The sequence below is a fragment of the Lycorma delicatula genome, chromosome 6 (assembly GCF_047948215.1).
Source record: "Lycorma delicatula isolate Av1 chromosome 6, ASM4794821v1, whole genome shotgun sequence".
In the NCBI taxonomy this organism is placed as follows: Eukaryota; Metazoa; Arthropoda; class Insecta; order Hemiptera; family Fulgoridae; genus Lycorma; species Lycorma delicatula.
The window spans coordinates 10,855,500-10,874,423 of NC_134460.1; the positions used below are offsets into that span (position 1 = coordinate 10,855,500).

General features: G+C 30.3%; 1 protein-coding gene and 1 long non-coding RNA gene across 4 annotated transcripts in view; one reads left to right on the top strand and one right to left on the bottom strand.

Annotated features, from left to right (window-relative positions):
• LOC142326544 (uncharacterized) overlaps positions 1-18,924 on the top strand; it is a 227,598-nt gene that overhangs the window by 140,459 nt on the left and 68,215 nt on the right. The window contains exon 3 of one of the 3 annotated variants that reach the window (XR_012756799.1): positions 15,641-15,929. The exons of the other annotated variants lie outside the window; for them this stretch is intronic. This is a non-coding gene — a long non-coding RNA (uncharacterized LOC142326544). Of the gene's footprint in view, positions 1-15,640; positions 15,930-18,924 lie in introns of those variants that run through there. 3 annotated transcript variants of the gene reach the window in all.
• LOC142326543 (lipase member H-A-like) overlaps positions 1-18,924 on the bottom strand; it is a 96,444-nt gene that overhangs the window by 63,735 nt on the left and 13,785 nt on the right. The gene's annotated exons all lie outside the window — the stretch shown is intronic.

An 18,924-nucleotide genomic window follows, 5' to 3' on the forward strand; every position in this document is an offset into this window, starting at 1 on the left:
TGTTACTCCGAATCTAAATTGTTCTTTAACATCATTAACTGCTAGATCCATTTACACAGATACTTTTTAAAAATTAAATAGGCTTTAATTTTTATTTATCATTATTATTCTCACAAGCACGAGTTTAACAAACACAGGGTGGTCAAAGTGGTAGAGCCTCTGACTACGCTGGAAGGACAAGCGGATCGAATCCTGACTGGCTAGTTATATAAAAAGTTTCAATTTCTAAGTATAAAATCACATTTATAAAAAGAAAAATATTTTAAAATAAGGTACTTTTTCTGTTTTTTTCTTCTTTTTTTTCGTTTAACCTCCGAGTCCACAGTTAAGCATTACTTCAGAGGATGAGATGAATGATTTGTAGCGTGTGTAAAAATGCCATTCCTGACCGGGATTCGAATCGGGATTTCATGAAAAATATATACAAAATTGCCCTCAACAGAAGTGGTGATAAAGTAAATTTGGTAAGAAATATGATAATATTATAGAATCAACAAAGTTGTAAGTTAATTGTCTAACCTAACGAGTTATGTGTATAAAATTTGTTAAAATAAGGTACTGGTAAATAAAAACGTTAAATTCTTACAAAAGTATTACAGATTTAGATAAAAAAACTGTTATCCGTTTTGAAAATATTATAAAAAGACAAGATAAATGTATCGTTTTGTAATAGAGATTGCAATATTCTTAGTGATAAGCAGAAAAGATACGCGATTGTCTTGATAGGTAATTAAAAAGTCCCCTCCATATGCCCGCTAATATGATATAAAAATTAGTGTTATTTTGTTTTATTTAAAGATTTTAAGAAATATATATTATAATTTGTTGGAGTAGTGATAGGTCATAAGCGGTTATTTAATTACGGTACGGGTCATTGCTTATCTTTACAATTGCGTTCCATTATTCAGCTTGTAAGACTACAAGCTGTTTAATTATAGATTTTCCTGAGTAGATTATTGCCAGAATAATTCAATTCTCTAGTTTCATTGAAAAAGGTAATTGATAATAGTGCGTAGAAGGAAATAATCGGTAAAGTTTAAATTTTATTTTATTTTCAATGAAAAAAATTATACTTAGAAATTAATAAGCTTAACATTAATGGAAATATATTAAGACTTAGACTTATGTAATAATAAATTCGATAAGGTTTCAATAAAAAAAAAAAAGTAAATTTTGTTATTCAAAATGAAAACAATTAACTTCCCGTATGATGAGTAATTATTATATAAATAAACATGAGTTTAACGGCTTTATTAAGTAGTAATAACGTCAGCAATTAAGATATTCTAGGGATGATACTAGTATAATTCAAACAAACAAAATTTGCATTCATTTAAAATTTTTTTGTCATCTAAAAACGGTTCTGTTTTATTATTCTCTTACAGGTTCATCTTCTGTATTTTATTATTATTATTTATTCTTTGTCTTTTGGTTTCAAATTTAAATATTGTCAGTGTCCTTGAATTTTGGATTAAAATTTTTCCTGTTAACTATATAAACTTATTGTTTAAGAAATCTTAATGCGTAATTTTTGTTTTTAGTAGTACATTAATTCAACTGTAAAACCCTTTTTATTCAGTAGCCAAAAATATATCGAAGGAGATAATCTTTAACGATTAACTTTCAGAGGAAAGGGGGCATCAATGTTCATAAGAACGTGAAAAAATACGTTGAAATAATATATCACCTTTTTTTTCCTTTAAATTAATACATAAAAATAACTGCGACTATGCTGATTAAATTTTGCCTAAGTAATCCTCTCAAAGCAAGTTAAGATCTCCTCATCTTCGCTCTTAAAAAAGAAATATGTTATTTATTTCGATCGGTTAAAAAAATTTTATAATCAAAGTTTAGGTTGTTAAACTAATACTTTTCAATAATTAACGGATAATTTTGTTCAAAATAGTTTTAAAATAATCTTTAAATGACTGTTCAAAGCACGACGCAGATGCAACGATGAAAAAAATTTAAAAAAAGAAGCTTTGAGTGTATAATTTTTGAATGTTAAATGGTTTCTTCAATAACATGTCTGTTACTAAATAAGTTGTTCGGAGCGTGAAAAAAAATCAGTTTGAAAAATATACCTACTTAAATAGGATTATTTGGAAAAACTATTATTTTTTTGTCGACTGGAAAATTTCAACGGACTTGATTTTCTGCAAATATTATATAGATTTTACCGGTTCAATTTTTTTTTTTTGTCTTCAGTCATTTGACTGGTTTGATGCAGCTCTCCAAGATTCCCTATCTAGTGCTAGTCGTTTCATTTCAGTATATCCCCTACATCCTACATCCCTAACAATTTGTTTTACATATTCCAAACGTGGCATGCCTACACAATTTTTTCCTTCTACCTGTCCTTCCAATATTAAAGCGACTTTTCCAGGATGTCTTAGTATGTGGCCTATAAGTCTGTCTCTTCTTTTAACTATATTTTTCCAAATGCTTCTTTCTTCATCTATTTGCCGCAATACCTCTTCATTTGTCACTTTATCCACCCGTCTGATTTTTAACATTCTCCTATAGCACCGCATATTAAAAGCTTCTAATCTTTTCTTCTCAGATACTCCGATCGTCCAAGTTTCACTTCCATATAAAGCGACACTCCAAACATATACTTTCAAAAATCTTTTCCTGACATTTAAATTAATTTTTGATGTAAACAAATTATATTTCTTACTGAAGGCTCGTTTAGCTTGTGCTATTCGGCATTTTATATCGCTTCTGCTTCGTCCGTCTTTAGTAATTCTGCTTCCCAAACAACAAAATTCTTCTACCTCCATAATCTTTTCTCCTCCTATTTTCACATTTTTAAAATTTTAAATTTGTATTAATGTTACTTTGGTTTCTATTCCGTTGTACATTTGTGTATATTACATTGTGCGTGGTTTGTATTCCATTGTTGAATTTTAAAGAGAGAAGAAATAAAAACTAGCCAATGTTTTGTTGTATTACACTAGTGTTTTCATAATTTTATGTATACTCGTAATTTTAAGACAATTTATAATTTCTTGGTTTATTATACGTTATCTTTGAAGAGAAAACATAATACAAGGTGCAAAATTAAACTGCTAATAATAGCATTGCTAGAATCTAAAATGAAATTGGTTTGTAATTTTTAAACTAAACATCAAAATTTTTTAATTTTATTTTTTGTTATATTTCGACCTTGGATATGCTTCTAGAAATATTTTAACGTGAATGATTAGATGAATAAAAAAAATTTTTTTTTTTTTTTGAACTCTACTCCCTGGGCCGGTCCGACTGGTTGGTATTGCGCCACCCAGGTGAGTGCCTGTTCTACTCTAATGGGCCTTCCCACCTGCTATAAGTCCGGCATGGCAGGTCGGCCCACCGGTCAGTTCTTATGCCCACCCGTATATCGCCACGTCAATACCATGTATTGTCGTGGGGTAGCGATTGGGTCTTTTCATTATTAAACCCACCGGGTTGGTCTAGTGGTGAACGCGTCTTCCCAAATCAGCTGATTTGGAAGCCGAGAGTTCCAGCGTTCAAGTCCTAGTAAAGCCAGTTATTTTTACACGGATTTGAATGCTAGATCGTGGATACCGGTGTTCTTTGGTGGTTGGGTTTCAATTAACCACACATCTCAGGATTGGTCGAACTGAGAATGTACAACACTACACTTCATTTACACTCATACATATCATCCTCATTCATCCTCTAAAGTATTATCTAAAACGGTGGTTACCGGAGGCTAAACAGGAAAAAGAAAAGAATGTCTTGATATTAACCTAACGACAAACCCTTAGGAGTCCCCAGTGGATCATCGGAACCGACACACCTCGGCATGTCAGCCCTCACCACTGAGGCTGTCCACCCTGCCCTATGGTAAAGTTTAAAATCCTAGTCTCCTCTCATCGTTGTTTTTCTGCATAAGTATTCTTTTGATGACCGACTCAACTTTTTTCCACGTTTCTTCACAGTTTAACATGCTATTAGTCTCCCAGTTCCATCAGATGACAGGTCAATACCGTGTGTCTCTACCCTCCATTTATGACATACAGTGAAAGTATGTTCGACATCATCGTCACAGTCACAGTACATACAGGCTGCAGTTTCCCTTCTACCGACTCTATACAGATAGTAATTAAAACTACTGTGTCCTGTAAAAGTTTATTTCACCGTGTTTTCGTTGTATCCAGTTCCTTAGATTGGGGATTAGCCTTCTGGTCCTGTCTCCAGGGAGATGAATAAAATTGAACGAGAAAAAACCCACCCACTGGGTTGGTCTAGTGGTGAACTCATCTTCCCAAATCAGCCGATTTGGAAGTCGAGAGTTATAAGGTTCAAAGCCTAGTCAGTTACTTTTATACGGATTTGAATACTAGATCGTGGATACCGGTGTTCTTTGGTGGTTGGGTTTCAATTAACCACACATCTCAGGAATGGTTGAACTGAGACTGTACAAGATTACACTTCATTTACAGTCATACATATCATCCTCATTTGTCCTCTGAAGTAATACCTAAACGGTAATTCCCGGAGGCTAAACAGGAAAAAGAATAGATGAGAAAAAGTCAGATTTCTGTTGGAAATCTGCCTCTGCGATAACAGTATTACGTCCAATTAAAGGTACTTTTTCTCTTTTTTTAATTTTTTTAATAAGAAATTGATATTAGTACACACACTATAATAACTAGAACACCTTTTACGTATATTATAAATACCGGTTGCGTCTCTGTCCCATTAATAAATATGAATATAGAAACCCGCGGTTTGTTTCGAACAAATGTATATTTCGTAATTTACACAGCTTGCATGTAAGTCCCCATTACAGGGTCAGGGAAATTAAACGTATAATTGGCGGAGTAAAGTTAAAAACTCACACAGTCTCAGATTTAGTAAGTCTAGAGAAGTTACTATGAGCTCTCGACAAAGTAAAGCAAGGTAAATAAGCAGTAATGAATAAAGTTAGTCGGGTTACAATACTGATACAGTAAAAAAGAAAATAACAGTTTGCCTATAAATACAGCATCGTCTATCACTGTATCAGCATTTTCTTACCCGTTAATTTCAATGCTGATCAGTATTATTATTAATAAAATAACCTTATAATATTATAAGTAATATCTATAACGTAATTAACATCAGTAATTTTTAAACAATCCATTTCTCTGGCTCGGCTATAAGATAAAAATCCGTATTTGTATAAAATAAACTATAATTACAGCAAATATTTTAAAAATATAGTTAATAAGAAATTATACATAAATTCATCTCAAAATCCTTGTGTACCATCCGGAAGGCAGCTGTTAACTTTTGGCTTGGCTTATTATTCACTTAATAAATTTTCTGTACGTCAAACATAAAAACCAGGTTTTTTACCCCCAATCAATTTGTTTTCAACCTCAGATTTCTCAAAATTTACTGCAGATATGGTTCTGGAATCTATTTTATTCAATTTTTCTGGTTAAAAACCATAAAAAATCAATAATTCTGCCCCTTAACTAACGTCCTAAAAATTTCAGTAAGATCTTATTTCACCGGGATAGCTGAAATCCGAGCGAAATTTTTCACTAGCCGTAACGCGCAAACGAAGCATTTTAGGACATGCACTTTTTCCATTATTTACACGAGTGTAATAGGTTATGAAATTCCCAGAACTTCGTGATATGCACTGTTTATATATATATATATTTTTTATAGTTTTGTATTTTTCTTGCGGTACTTTTTCTACCAAAATATAATACTTTCTGGCAAATTTGATTCTGGGCTAAAAAAAAAAATGAATGTCGGTTACTTAAAATAAGAGCTGCGCGTGTCTGTTTACTGATTGCCTACTCTTATTTCGTACGATATAATATTGTCATTGATTAATTATTTTGTCAAATTATATTTAACTTAGAAACATTTTTATATTTATATTTTAATGTAATAAATGGATAATTTTTTAAAAATTCAAACTTTTGCTATAACGTATTTTTTTTTTGTCTTCAGTCATTTGACTGGTTTGATGCAGCTCTCCAAGATTCCCTATCTAGTGCTAGTCGTTTCATTTCAGTATACCCTCTACATCCTACATCCCTAACAATTTGTTTTACATATTCCAAACGTGGCCTGCCTACACAATTTTTCCCTTCTACCTGTCCTTCCAAAATTAAAGCGACTATTCCAGGATGCCTTAGTATGTGGCCTATAAGTCTGTCTCTTCTTTTAACTATATTTTTCCAAACGCTTCTTTCTTCATGTATTTGCCGCAATACCTCTTCATTTGTCACTTTATCCACCCGTCTGATTTTTAACATTCTCCTTTAGCACCGCATTTTAAAAGCTTCTAATCTTTTGTTCTCAGATACTCCGATCGTCCAAGTTTCACTTCCATATAAAGTAACATTCCAAACATATACTTTCAAAAAACTTTTCCTGACATAAAATTAATTTTTGATGTAAACAAATTATATTTCTTACTGAAGGCTCGTTTAGCTTGTGCTATTGGGCATTTTACATCGCTCCTGCTTCGTCCATCTATAGTAATTTTACTTCCCAAATAACAAAATTCTTCTACCTCCATAATCTTTTCTCCACCTATTTTCACATTCAGCGGTCCATCTTTGTTATTTCTACTACATTTCATTACTTTTGTTTTGTTCTTGTTTATTTTCATGCGATAGTTCTTGCGTAGGACTTCATCTATGCCATTCATTGTTTCTTCTAAATCCTTTTTACTCTAGAATTTGGTTAAAGCTGCAGAATTCAAAGGAATGGGAAGATCAGTCAACCGAATCACAACGTGAAAACATTTTTTTCTTAATTATTCTATAACGTAACCGATTTTAATGAAATCTATAGTGGTAACTAATCTTAACAATGACTGAAAAATAATGTGCTAATTTTTTTTCCAAATATTTCCGGGTTTGGCGTTATTATTTTTTCGACAGGTTTTTTAAAAATCAAAACACTGTTTAGCGAAAAGATTATTTAATGATTGACTTGCTCAGTATTTATTTTAGCAATATTTTAATGAAGAATTAAATTTTGTGGCTAAATTCTTTTTTTTTTTTTAATTTTTACTAACTGTGAATCATAAAGTAATTCAAAATTTTATTTAGAGAATCAAATCACTTATGTAAAATTTTGTTCACCGTTAATATTATTACGTAACAATTGAAAAATGATCGGCTACTTGCACAAGTAATCATTAATTTATGTAATTTAAATTTATCAAAAGTAGGTTGTTATACTAATGATTTTTTAAATTACATTTATCGTATAGAAAACTGATAATGACGTTCTATTATTTAACGATAATACCTGTGAATAAATTATTTATATGACAATTCATTCAAGTTTTTTGTTATACAAAAACAGGTTTGTACTCGATACATTTGTTTTAATTTACACCTTTCTTTTTCATTTGTTGTAAACAACTAATTTTATTTATCCTCCAATTTCTATTGCAATTCTGCTTCTTAAAAGCAAATTATTTCTTTATCCTTTTTTTTTCTGTTAGTTCGTACGAGAACGGACTTTTATTATTACACAAAAAAGTAAAAATTTGATTTATCAGACTATCCTTGACCCAAACAGATGCAACTGCCAGTAATAGATTTTATACGTATAACTTTAAAAAGAGAAACCATAAAGCGGAATAAATCTAACTAGTGTACTCACGCTGATAGAATATCAAAACGCCTGCCAAATAAAATTCTGAAGAAAAGATAGGTGAAGACCTTTAATAACATGAGTACTGGAACAGGCCACGACGTATTCTATACGTGAAGTGGAGAATAAGAAGAAAAAGAAGCTAAACGCTTTAAAAGTAAATTTTATTATTACTTTTAAAACATTTATTTATATATTATTTGAATATGTTTACCTATCGATTATCATTAAATACCGTAAAGGGAATCCTGTTAAGGATTCCTTTTAGGGATCCTTTCAATATCTTTAAGGAATACAAGGTTTATAAATACAAGATTAACAAAATTTAATACTATATTATTTAATAGACTTCAAAAAGAAGGAAGTTTAAATTCAATTTTTTTACTTCCTTGTACGAAGTAAAGGAAGTATTGTGATCGCGAAATATTTCGGTTTTCAGATTTTAACGGAAATATCCATTTTGACCATCCCTGTGGAATTATGTGAGTATCTCACTCACATAATTAAAAAACGATTAGCTGTAGGATGTTGAAATTTTGGATTTAGGACTGTTGTAACATATAGTCGTGCACCTCCCATTTTGATTGAAATCCACTGAACCAATAATGTCCAAAAAAGCCCAAAATCCAAAAAAATCTGAATTTTCTACTTTTTCTTAACTGCAGAAATAAGCGCTCATTGAGAGCTTTTCAACGATATATCATAAGTGGTACTTATTTTCATCGGTTTCAGAAATATAGCCAAATGAAAATTTAATTAATGAAATATTTAGATCTTATGAAGGCACATTGGTTCGAATCAGATTTCATTTCCTTTTTTTTCTTTTTAACTTTATTTTTAATTTAAATATATTGATTTATTAATAATTATTAACCCCTGATTGTAAAAAAACTTACAATAAATAATAATTAAATAACAACCAATGAAATATGAGAAAACATCAGCAGTTATTAATGAAATAAAATTTTACATACTTTTCATTTAAAAAAATGTGTATATGTAGTTTACTAAGCGCACAAGTAAGTCATGTGGTGTCCACAACAGATTTGGTGAAACATCTTATTATTGGTTTTTGTTTTCATTTTGTTGATTGTTACATCATAATAATTTAAAAAAAAAACATAGTATTAGCTAGATATAAGACACACGTTTATTTAAAGAGTATTAAAGGGACTTTTACTCTGTCCTAATATTTCTTGTAAGAGTTTGGAATTAATAATTGTATAAATATTTGATGTTAATAAAAACTAATATTTCAGCAATTGTGAACTATTCACTTTATTGAAGAATTGCAGGATCATATCTCACTTTCAAATGATTGCAGCAAAAAATGTATATATATAATTTAATAGGCGTACAAGGAAGTCATTTGATGTTCACATCAGATTTTTTATCTACATCCTATTTGTTGATATCAGTAAAATGTTCCGTCATGTATCATTTTCTCCTCATTGATTGTTAATAATGAACTAACTGTCTTTTCTTCTTATTCATGTAAAAGCGTATAAATATGTTATAATTCAGTTGGCTTAATTCACCAGCTGATATTTAGAAAATAATATTTTTACTAATTCTAATATTGTTTAGTCCTAATGTACATCTCATATTATTAACATTCAGTTTGATTAACATATATCTAAGTGTTAACATGTAAATTAATATTTAATCATTAACCGTGGATAATATATTTTATTTTTTTACAAAATATGAACCAGCAAGTTATTATAGAATAATTAAACCTAACCAAGCACCGACCAAACTTGATCTTGCACCGTCAGACTACTGTTTCTTTTTTGGTTTGTATGCCACTCTCTGAACGGTATAAAATTTACTTTAAAATTGGCCAGTGAAAATCACTTGTCAAAATATTTCGTCCAGAAAACTCTGCGGTTCAATAGTGATGGGATTATAATTTTAACGCAAAACGACACATATTTCGTTTAATATACTTCATTCGAGATATAAAAAAACCTTTTTTTTACTTTTGCATTAAAATGCTAAATATTACATATATATATATATATATATATATATATATATATATATATATATATATATATATATATATATATATATATATATATATATATATATATATGTACATATATACATACAGAGTATATGACGAAATTCTCCTGGGACTCTCGTAACCTATTCTATTCGTTAAAATAATGGGGAAAGTTCATATAAACATATATCCTAAAATGCTTCGTTTGCGAGTTACGACTAGTGAAAGATTTCTCTACCCCGGTAAAATGAGGTCGTTCTGAAATTTTTAGGGCGTTAGTTAAGGGAAAGAACTATGATTTTTTTATGGTTTTTGATCTGAAAAATTGAATAAAATAGGTTCTAGAACCGCATCTGTTCGTTTTTGAAAACGTTTGGATGAAAACCATTTGATTGGGATAAAAAACCCTGTTTTTTATGTTTGACCTACAACTTTATTAGATGGGTAATAAAATAAAACTTGTAGAAAATTTAATTCTGAACAAATTGGTGTAGGTTAAATAAAAGAAAGAATTTTATTTAGAAACAATATGCTAGACCGAAGTACATTATACATACCAGTTTATATTATTTGGTTTTTGTTTATGTTAAATAAGTACTTTTCTGACAAATGTAGTTCACTATTTCTAAATAAATATAATTTGTTTACATCAAAAATTAATTTAAATCTCAGGAAAAGATTTTTGAAAGTTTATGTTTGGAGTGTCGCTTTATATGGAAGTGAAACTTGGACAATGGGAGTATCTGAGAAGAAAAGATTAGAAGCTTTTGAAATGCGGTGCTATAGGAGAATGTTAAATATCAGATGGGTGGATAAAGTGACAAATGAAGAGGTATTGCGGCAAATAGATGAAGAAAGTAGCATTTGGAAAAATATAGTTAAAAGAAGAGACAGACTTATAGGCCACATACTAAGGCATCCTGGAATAGTCGCTTTAATATTGGAAGGACAGGTAGAAGGGAAAAATTGTGTAGGCAGGCCACGTTTGGAGTATGTAAAACAAATTGTTGGGGATGTAGGATGTAGAGGGTATACTGAAATGAAACGACTAGCACTAGATAGGGAATCTTGGAGAGCTGCATCAAACCAGTCAAATGACTGAAGACAAAAAAAAAAAAATTTCTAAATATACGAGCATGTATTATATAACTGGAAAAAATTTCTTTCTATTTTTCATTTTCTATGTATTCAGCAATATTTATATAAATATTTTAAAGATAAAGAATTAAGTTACATTCCATTTATACAACGTTGTACGGATTTTTATCATTTTATTAAAAATATGTTGTTATTGCATTTAAGTCTATATCATTATAAAATAATTTTTTCTTGAATTAAAGCCCATTAGTTATGATTTACCGTTAAAATTGTTGTTACTGTATTCATGTGTAATTTTTATTTAATAATTTTTTTTTTAATTTCTTCATAAGCATATGATAACCGTTAGAAGATATTAAATTAAGAAATTATGTAAATTTTAATTAAAAAAAAAAAAAAAATGCTGCCTACGTAATATTATAAAATTAAATTATCCGGTTAGATTTAGTAATTAAGAACATGAAAATTGTAAATATTTAAATGGTTTATATCCTCATTTACTAGCCTATATTTTTAAATATTCCAACTGCCGGTTAGTGTCATAACTAAATTGATTGCTGGAGACTTGAAATGAGACACAACTTATTTCCAAAAATGGTGTATGAAGGGAGTGATTATACAGTGAACATGATTATTATCAAAGAAAAGAGTTCCAAGCAACTGGTTTCATTTTGTACGTCAGCAACTTTTTTAAATGCATCAAATAAATGTAAACATTTGAATTGAGGAAATACCGCCTAATTAAAATTATTTATTATAGTACAAAGCTAATTTCTTTTTTAATAAAGTTTACCTACATTCTAAGTAAATTTTAATCGATTTCTTATTACGTACAATTACTTTTTCATATTTAATTAAAAAAAAAGAGGATTTCTTTCTAAATACTTTGATAAATGCTTCCATATAATAATTTTAAAACGATGCACTCCCTTCTTTGGTGGTATTACATAAGACGGAAATATTATGTTTTTTTTTATTATTTATGTATGTAGTCAAATTTAATTTGATCTTTGTTGGTTTTTTCAAGTAATATTATATTTTTAACAAATTTACTGTATAAAATAACTTTTTTTTCTCTAGAGATTATCTAAATCATAGGTCTGAGAAAATATTTAATAAGTTGTTTTAAAATTAATCGTTTTATTTTACTAAAAGTTTAAAGCAAATTTTCTCATTCTGATGTACAAATTTATATTTTTTAGATAACACAAAATAACTATTCTATTTTTGTAAAATATAAAAAATAATTGAATGGTGAGCATTTTTATCAGATGTTATTTTATTCTTATATTTTTGGATTACAAAGATTTAGAAATCAACTCGTTGACTGCAAAACGTACCCTGGAGCAAACATTGATAGCGACCAGAATTTGGTGATAATGAAATGTAGATTGGGGTTTAAAAACCTGAACAAAAGGTGTCAGACGAATCGGTGGAATTTACAGAAGCTTGAGGAAGAGGAGGTAAAGAAGATTTTTGAGGAGGACATCGCAAGAGGTCTGAGTAAAAAAGATAAGGTAGAAAATGTAGAAGAAGAATGGGAGAATGTTAAAAAGGAAATTCTTAAATCAGCAGAAGCAAACTTAGGCGGAATAAAAAGAACTGGTAGAAAACTTGGGTTTCAGACGATATATTGCAGCTGGTGGATGAACGTAGAAAATATAAGAATGCTAGTGATGAAGAAAGTAAAAGGAACTATCGGCAATTAAGAAATGCTATAAACAGGAAGTGTAAACTGGCGAAGGAAGAGTGGATTAAAGAAAAGTGTTCAGAAGTGGAAAGAGAAATGAACGTTGGTAAAATAGACGGAGCATACAGGAAATTTAAGGAAAATTAAATTAAAATCTAATAATGTGTTAAACAAAGATGGTAAACCAATATATAATACGAAAGGTAAAGTCGATAGATAGGTGGAATATATTGAAGAGTTATACGGAGGAAATGAATTAGAAAAAGGTGTGATAGAGGAAAAAGAGGAAGTTGAGGAGGATGAAATGGGAGAAACAATACTTAGATCTGAATTTAAGAGAGCATTAAAAGATTTAAATGGCAAAAAGGCTCCTGGAATAGACGGAATACCTGTAGAATTACTGTGCAGTGCAGGTGAGGAAGCGATTGATAGATTATACAAACTGGTGTGTAATATTTATGAAAAAGGGGAATTTCCGTCAGATTTCAAAAAAAGTGTTATAGGAATGATACCAAAGAAAGCAGGGGCAGATAAATGTGAAGAATACAGAAAAATTAGTTTAACTAGTCATGCATATGACTAATCTTCCTAGAAGGAAGATAAAAGAAGAAAAACCAACATACTTGCCGTTTATAGACCTAGAAAAGGCATTCGATAACGTAGACTGGAATAAAATGTTCAGCATTTAAAAAAAATTAGAGTTCAAATACAGAGATAGAAGAACAATTGCTAACGTGTACAGCAACCAAACAGCAACAGTAATAATTAAAGAACATAAGAAAGAAGCCGTAATAAGAAAGGGAGGCATAGATGAAGTCCTACGCAAGAAGTATCGCATGAAAATAAACAAGAAGAAAAAAAGTAATGAAATGTAGTAGAAATAACAAAGATGGACCACTGAATGTGAAAATAGGAGGAGAAAAGATTATGGAGGTAGAAGAATTTTGTTATTTGGGAAGTAGAATTACTAAAGATGAACGAAGCAGGGGCGATATAAAATACCGAATAGCACAAGCGAAACGAGCCTTCAGTAAGAAATATAATTTGTTAATATCAAAAATTAATTTAAATGTCAGGAAAAGATTTTTGAAAGTATATGTTTGGCGTGTCGCTTTATATGGAAGTGAAACTTGGACAATCGGAGTATCTGAGAAGAAAAGATTAGAAGCTTTTGAAATGCGGTGCTATAGGAGAATGTTAAAAATCAGATGGGTGGATAAGGTGACAAATGAAGAGGTATTGCGGCAAATAGATGAAGAAAGAAGCATTTGGAAAAATATAGTTAAAAGAAGAAACAGACTTATAGGCCACATACTAAGGCATCCTGGAATAGTCGCTTTAATATTGGAAGGACAGGTAGAAGGAAAAAAATTGTGTAGGCAGGCCACGTTTGGAATATGTAAAACAAATTGTTAGGGATGTAGGATGTAGAGGGTATACTGAAATGAAACGACTAGATAGGGAATCTTGGAGAGCTGGATCAAACCAGTCAAATGACTGAAGACAAAAAAAAAAAAGTTGGACTAAGATGTTTAATTATTGACTTGAATTGAACCTTATTTCGGTAAAGAAAAAAACTAATCTGTTTTAAAAAAATCAAATTTAAATTACGGTAACAATAATAGAAAATAAATATATTCTTTTTACATTTACAAGAAAATTTGCTTTCTTTTTCAATAAAGTAAATCTGGAAAAGTGATGGTTTTTCACACTCCAAATAGTCAAAATACATATCGCTTTTGCTTTGAGGTAGCAGCATTTGGTAAATTCTATTTTTTTTAGTGTTTATTATTGAGAAATTATAAAATAATTATTATAGACCACTATGGAAACTAACTGAGAACAATATTAAATACTTAGGATCGTCGTAACCGAAACTTTTTTACACAAATTTTATTGTTTTTTAATTCCCTTTAAAATGATTTGTCAAAATCTTTTCGTTTAATGTTAGAGTTGCCTTCCCCAAGGGCTCCCTATCACACCTCGTTTCGAGCATTATGGAACAAGGGTATTTTGCAGTTCTCGAAATCCAGGAACACCAAAAAACAAAAAAAAAAAGTCGGATAATGTTCGTACGTATGTACGTACATTATCCGGTATACTGAAATGAAACGACTAGCACTAGATAGGGAATCTTGGAGAGCTGCATCAAACTAGTCAAATGACTGAAGACAAAAAAAAAATTTAATTTTAAATATTATTCAGAATTTTTATCTGTAGAGTTTCTTTTATCATAGTTTCTTTGTGGTAAATTGATAAGAATTATTAATATTCCAGGACAATTATTTAGTAATTTAGATCCTTTATTAACATATTTAATCAATTTTAAATATAATATATTATGATCGTCCAGAAAATAGGAACCGTTTACGCATCATCGCTTGCGCGCAGCTTCAGTCACAACAATGGATCAAGGCCAGCTGATCTCAGTAATTCTCCTTGCGTTGTACAAAATTTCGTAGCTGTACTGTGAAATGAAGTGATATTGCGTACGTTTATAATGAATAAAAAAAATTACAAATCCCGCCGACATTGAGGTACGGATCAGACATACGTTTTTACTTCCTAGTATAAAGTAAAGGAAGTATTGTGATCGCAAAAAAATTCGGTTTTCAGATGTCAACGGAAGTATCCATTTTGACTAGATTCGGCGTGACGTCTCAAAATCGATTAGGTTAGGTTGCTGAAATTTTTGATTTAGGACTGTTGTAATATCTAGTTGAGAACCTCTCCTTTTGATCGCAATCTGATGGATCAAAAGTGTCCAAAAAAACCCGAAATAAAAAAAATTGGATTTTGAACTTTTTAACTACAGTAATAAGCTCTCATTGAGAACTTTTCAACGACATATCATAAGTGATGGTTCTTATTTTCATTAGTTCCATACTTATAGCCAAATAAAATTTTAACTAATGAAATATTTGGATCTTACATGGGGAAGGCACATCGGTTCGAATCAGGCTTAATCTCCTTTCTTTTTCTTAACTTTTTTTTAAATTTAAATATTTTGATTTATTAATAATTATTAACAACTGATTATAAAAAAAATTGTTACAATAAATAATAATTCAATAACAATAAAAAAAAAAATATGAAAAATATCAGAAGATTTTTTGAATGGGTAAGGTATTCGCCCTGTGGAAATTAATCGTCAAATTAGTGCTATATATGGTGTAATAGTGTAACGAATAAAAGAAACTTGGTGTCGTTTATTTAAGGCAGGAAGAACATGACGGATTTCATGTCGAGCAACGTTCAGAACACCCTACTCTCATTACTGAAAGCCGAAAGAGCAGATTGATAGACATGTTAAAGAGAACCGGCGTTTCACGTTAGACGAACTTAGGAATAAATTTTCGAACTTGATTCCGAACTTGAAGTTTCTTGGCGGCGTCAAGAAAATTACGACAAGACAAAGACGTTAAGATGATGGTGCAGCCTTGTTCGCGAGTGGCTAATGGACTGGCGGCAGACTTAGTGTCATGATTTGACAAATATTTAAACTTAAGTGGTGGTTATGTGGAAAAATATCTTTAAAGATATTGATTGTGATGCGTACATTAAAAGTTAAAATAATTTTTTTTTATAACAAAAATGGCTTTTATTTTCTGAACGACCCTTGCAAATTATTATTTGATCAATAATTTTTGTTATTCATTAATTACATTTCATTTATATTATTATTATTTTCATTATATTTAAGTTTAAAACTGAATGCAAAAGCTATAATTTCGTTTATAAATTTCGAGGATAATCGTTATATATTCTAATCATGTTTAGTTAAGAACTAATAATTCTTTTTATATAGAATGAATGTTAATTAAATAACAATGATATTTTACGTGTTTATAATATATAAGCGACCTTTCCTCATGAATATATTTAAATGGACATTGCTGTAAGGTCATGAGCAATGAACACGATGCTTGCATACACAAACATATTATGCGCTCATACTAGATTTAGCCTAGTTGTACGCTTAGAGGAAAACGTGTACTTTATTCTTAATTGAGTATCATTTAATGATTCAATGATTATTTTTCAACGATTGAAATTATGCTTGTTTTATGCCCCAGTAATCCAGTTACTGACTCTAATAAAAACTAGTTCAATTACTTCTCCATTTTTTTAAAACTATTTATTTTAAATACTCTATTTACAATTATTAAAATACTTAATCGCTTAACTATTTTAAATCCGATACGATAATTAATGTTTTGTTTATTAAGTAATGTTTTTTATTAATCATTTCACTATAACATAATGTGTCGTTTTGTACCACCTGTCTCAGTCTTTACCTTTTCAACTCAGTATTTCAATAATATATTTTGTAATTATATCACAAACTAGCTTTTTTTTTGTATTGACAATAAATAATTTGGTTCTAGACTTAAGAAGATTGAATGGTTTCGTTGGTAACTCCAGTAGAACGGAAGATTTTTACGGAATTTACAGTTATCGTAGTAATATATTTGGGTTTAAGAACTAAAAAGTGAATATTTTAAGAAGATAGAACGAAGAATTTGTATCTTCTTCATGATAAAAAATAGTATAATTTCATCAAAAAGATAAAGTCGATAGATGGGTGGAATATATTGAAGAGTTATACGGAGGAAATGAATTAGAAAATGGTGTTATAGAGGAAGAAGAGGAAGTTGAGGAGGATGAAATGGGAGAAACCATACTGAGATCTGAATTTAAGAGAGCATTAAAAGATTTAAATGGCAGAAAGGCTCCTGGAATAGACGGAATACCTGTAGAATTACTGCGCAGTGCAGGTGAGGAAGCGATTGATAGATTATACAAACTGGTGTGTAATATTTATGAAAAAGGGGAATTTCCGTCAGACTTCAAAAAAAGTGTTATAGTCATGATACCAAAGAAAGCAGGGGCAGATAAATGTGAAGAATACAGAACAATTAGTTTAACTAGTCGTGCATCAAAAGTCTTAACTAGAATTATATACAGAAGAATTGAGAGGAGAGTGGAAGAAGTGTTAGGAGAAGACCAATTTGGTTTCAGGAAAAGTATAGGGACAAGGGAAGCAATTTTAGGCCTCAGATTAATAGTAGAAGGAAGATTAAAGAAAAACAAACCGATATACATGGCGTTTATAGACCTAGAAAAGGCATTCGATAACGTAGACTGGAATAAAACGTTCAGCATTTAAAAAAAATTAGGGTTCAAATACAGAGATAGAAGAACAATCGCTAACATGTTCAGGAACCAAACAGCAACAGTAACAATTGAAGAACGTAAGAAAGAAGACGTAATAAGAAAGGGTAAGAAAGCGTAATAAGACAAGGATGTTCCCTATCTCCGTTACTTTTTAATCTTTACATGGAACTAGCAGTTAATGATGTTAAAGAACAATTTAGATTCGGAGTCACAGTAGAAGGTGAAAAGATAAAGATGCTGGATAAGATTTTGCCTGCCGAATAGCACAAGCGAAACGAGCCTTCAGTAAGAAATATAATTTGTTTACATCAAAAATTAATTTAAATGTCAGGAAAAGATTTTTGAAAGTGTATGTTTGGAGTGTTGCTTTATATGGAAGTGAAACTTGGACGATCGGAGTATCTGAGAAGAAAAGATTAGAAGCTTTTGATATGCGGTGCTATAGGAGAATGTTAAAAATCAGATGGGTGGATAAAGTGACAAATGAATAAGTATTGCGGCAAATAGATGAAGAATATGTAAAACAAATTGTTAGGGATACAAGATGTAGGAGATAACGAAATGAAACGACTAGCACTAGATAGGGAATCTTGGAGAGCTGCATCAAACCAGTCAAATGACTGAAGACAAAAAAAAAAATTCATCAAAAAGTTTTTTCTTTTCTTTTGAGGCCATATTGTACCACTAATAGTCATCCATCTTGAATTTCTGTATTAGTTTGGCGTTTTGATTTTCCCAGTATTTCTTCATTCCCAGATTTTCCCTGTTCTTCACTTTATTATGCCTTTTTAATCTTTTAACGTTGAATCTATTGTTTTTAAGTGCGTAGTTAATTTTCATTTTTCACAGGCGTCCTCAACCCTCAAGCCAATTTCTTGACCTCTTTGGATTTCTCCAACATATTTTCCACAGGATTTTTTATTAATACTCCTTGTGACTAGTTGTTTTAGAATTCGGTTCTCAGGCATTCTTAATACTTGGAAAAAATGGGAAATCCTTCGTATTTTTCATTGTACTAAATCGGGTCGACTTGTTATAGATTGTTTCATTTGTGTCAGTTCGCCAGACTCAATCCTTTTGATAACTTTTATTTAAACAAGTTCTGATAATTCGCCTTTCTGTTTTAAGTAACTGGTCTGTTTTACTTTCATTCTTAATCTGAAAGATAGCTCACAAGCATAAAGCGTCACCGGAAGAATTCTGTGTCATAATGGTGAATTTTGGATTTTATTGACAGACATTTTTTATTGTATGTTTGCCAAGTTAGACTTTGTGCTCTATTAATTTTAGTTATTCTATTTTGCCATTCTTGTTCTTCAAAAAG